The 3984-nt window shown below is 23.7% G+C and overlaps 1 long non-coding RNA gene across 1 annotated transcript; it reads right to left on the bottom strand.

Annotated features, from left to right (window-relative positions):
- Nucleotides 1–1151: 1151 nt before the first annotated feature.
- LOC136084403 (uncharacterized) lies at nt 1152–2135 on the bottom strand. Its single transcript, XR_010640542.1, has 3 exons — nt 1994–2135; nt 1524–1918; nt 1152–1356 (listed from the first exon to the last, which is right to left on the bottom strand). It is a non-coding gene; the product is annotated as an uncharacterized LOC136084403 (long non-coding RNA).
- Between the last annotated feature and the right edge of the window lie 1849 nt (nt 2136–3984).

Below are 3984 nucleotides of genomic sequence, written 5' to 3' on the forward strand. Positions count from 1 at the left end.
TATATATATATATATATATATATATATATATATATATATATATATATATATATATATATATATTACAAACTATATATGCATTACCATTTTTATTACTTATGGAAAAAATACAAGCTTTTAAAATGTATTGGATCAGGTTGCATCCTTTTTTTCCCATGGATTTGTGTTTTGAATTATCATATTCAAAACACCTAAATAAGTTGACTTTATGCAGCTTTAATGGCTAAATGCACCCATCAAGAATTTATAGAAAACATTGGAAATATTGTTACCAAGGATTCTTAAATACAAATACATAAATACATAAGGATATTGTTATATATAGCATTTTAAAAAATAATAATGATTTCAAATAAACAATTGAAACAAGATTTCACAAAATAATTATACCTTTAGGATCTTTAGAAATTTGCCTTCGCCTCTTCTCTTTTACTCAAATCCCAAAGTTTTTTTTACATCTAAATTAATAACTATTTATAAATAAAAAAATAGCATATAACCTATTATAAAAAAAAAAATTAAAAACATTTTTACTTTATTAACAAAAATTGTTTTACTTAGAAATATAATACTTACAATTGTTTTGAATTATCACGTTCAAAAGCACCTAAATAAATTGGCCTAATGCATCCTTAATTGCTAAATGCACCCATCAAGAATTTACATAAAATATTGGAAATATTCATACCAAGGATTCCTACATAACTACATAGGGGCATTGTTATATAAAGCATTTTAAAAAATAGCAATGACTTCAAATAACAATTAAAACAACATTTCACAAAATACTTAAACCTTTAGGATCTTTAGAATTTCGCCTTGCAATCCTGTCTCTTCCCTTTTATATTTCAATTCCTAAACTTAGGTATTTTTATTAATAACTATTTATAAATAAAAAACTAACATATTACCTATTATAAAAAATAATTTAAAAATATTATTACTTTAGTAATATAAAATATTATTACTCAAGTATGAATATTTCGATTGTTTTCTGTTATAAAAATCAATTTTAAAACTTTCAAAATGTTATTACTTAAGTAATAACATTTTGAAATTGTTTTTTATAATAGGTAATGTTAATTTTTTATTTATAAATAGTGACATAAGTAAGCAACTGAAATCAGTTTGTCAAAAATTTGTTTGTAAGTTGAAAGTTAAACTTATGTTAAATTTCGATGTATAAACGTTACCATGTAAGATACGAAAAAAGGATTAGGCAATTAAAATATACACATATAAATCAAAATTAATTAATTTGAATCTGTTGAATCATTGCATAAATTAGATTGGCTAAACATCCGATGTTTTCTGGGCATTGGTCTTTGTAATTCAATTTCTTGTATTCAACAGCCCCTATAAAAATTTATATATATTATATATATATATATATATATATATATATATATATATATATATATATATATATATATATATATATATAAATATATATATATATATATAGAGAGAGAGAGAGTGAGTGAGAGAGAGAGAGATGTATCACAAATTAAATAAAAAGTTACTTTGGCATTTTGGATCAGAATGTGCACTGTCATAAGTATTTGCATCCTTGGCATTGCTTAACACCTGTTAAATGCAATTACTATTTGCTTGTGCTTTTTTTGGACCAACTGAAGGTGATGCGAACACTTTGCCTTTCAAAGGTTTACAAAAATTTGAAATGTTAGGAGGTGAAATTTGTGATTGGTTTTTATCAACATGTTGTTTAGAAGAAACTGGGGTAGATATATGCATTGGAACTAATGGTGGAGAACAAAGTGGCGATAGTGGCTCACTACTTTTAACATTCAGCGGTTAAAGAAACAGTGCTGTAAAAGCATTCCAAAGAGTCCAAGAGTCAGTTCCACTGGTTAGGTTTTCCAACGGCTGCAAAGGTGTGCGTTTATTAGGACGAACTCTAAATAAATTATTAACAGAATTTATTATCAAATTTTTTTAAAAATAAATTTAAAAAATCAGATTTTATAAATACCTGAACTTTATGTACTTCATTAATCTCTGTGCACCAAACTTTTTAATTTTAACTGCATGTCTGCATTATCAATATACTTAGATTTATTTTGACAACAATTCTTCATATTAATAGTATTAATAAAATCAAGATTATTATTAACACTCTTTAATTTTAATCATTAAAATTTAAGAGTGTTATAAATAATCTTGATTTATATACCATCAAATTAATGGTATATAAACTTTGATTTAAACATCTATTTATAAATAAAGAAAAAAAAATTATTACTTATAAATACTAACTGATATTATCAAATAAAATTACTTTACAAAATAAAAGTATCAACTTTTCTATGCATTAAAAAATTTCATTATTTCAGAATTTCGTCATTCATTGAAGTACTAGCAGTAAGCAACCCGTAATACAGGATATTAATAATTAAATCATTTATAACAATAAACACATTATTAACTTGATATGAAAAATTAAAGACAAATTTATCTATAAATAACATCTTAAGTTTGACTCCTGATCAGCAATGTCATTGCTTATATTTATTGCCTATAGTTATCGACATAAAAACTGCATTAACAACAGTTAAGTTCTTTTTAAAATGTCACAACACAGCAGGTGCCAGTAAAGGAATGTCAAGTAAAGCCTGCAAATACCTTAAAAAAGAAATGCAAAAAAAAATTACAATTTTTAATACAAAAGTATTATTTGCATTTTATTGTTAGTAGAATTAGGATAATATTACAGAAATAATAAATAATTAAAAAAATAGCTATAACAGCCTAGTTCTATCAACACAAAACACAGTAACAATAGCGCATAGCATAAGATATTTGTAAGCACACATTACTGTGTCTCCAGAATAATTAAAAAAGAAAATATTATGAGGGAGAGAAAGAAAATGTTTTCGAAGCAGAATGTTAAAAAAAGTAAAAAAACACACAATAGATAATAGTAACTGGTTTATTATGTTACCAGAAAACAAAATGTATGTAAAGGATAGACAATACAACGTAAAAATAACACCACAACTTAATAAGATATTTTATTAACTAAAATACTTGAACTAAAAGGATTTCATTTGCTACAATATTTGAACAATCAAGGGACAATTTTAGTTATTAATTTGTTATCAATTATATCAGAAAATAGCAACCAACTTGTAAGATATTTCTTATAAAGGATAGACAATACAACGTAAAAATAACACCACAACTTAATAAGATATTTTATTAACTAAAATACTTGAACTAAAAGGATTTCATTTGCTACAATATTTGAACAATCAAGGGACAATTTTAGTTATTAATTTGTTATCAATTATATCAGAAAATAGCAACCAACTTGTAAGATATTTCTTATAAATGGTCATTATTGTAATAAGTTTTATTAATTCTCCCTCTAATCTAAGAGAAAGAGGGAGAGAAAGAAAATGTTTTCGAAGCAGAATGTTAAAAAAAGTAAAAAAACACACAATAGATAATAGTAACTGGTTTATTATGTTACCAGAAAACAAAATTATTTTTACTTTGATTAAAAGATCCCAGCATTTGATTAAAACTTCCAGCATTTCTTAATTAAGTTCTGGCTTCTCTCTGACTGTTGACTAATGATTAATAGAGTAAACTTAACATCATATTAAATTTACAAAATTAAAACCATGTTTCAACAGTAAGCAAACTAATCAAGTAATGACAAAGACAACTTCCAACTCTAATTAGTGGTTGCTTGCAGCCTTGTTGGAAGCGAAGATGTTTAAAAAAAAAACTATAAAAAAAAAAAAGAACAATTATGTTTGAAATTATGAAGAAAAATTAAAACCATTTATTTTATTAACTGTTTGTTTATAAATTGTTGTTATAAATTGTTATTAATCTAAATATTATTATAAATATATATACTATAAATCACTCAATATATTACTATAAATATATAAATAATATTACTATAAATAGAAAAATTCATACATTGCTTTGTTCTCAAATGTCTAAAGTAAA

Source organism: Hydra vulgaris, chromosome 08 (genome assembly GCF_038396675.1).
Source record: "Hydra vulgaris chromosome 08, alternate assembly HydraT2T_AEP".
Lineage (NCBI taxonomy): Eukaryota > Metazoa > Cnidaria > Hydrozoa > Anthoathecata > Hydridae > Hydra > Hydra vulgaris.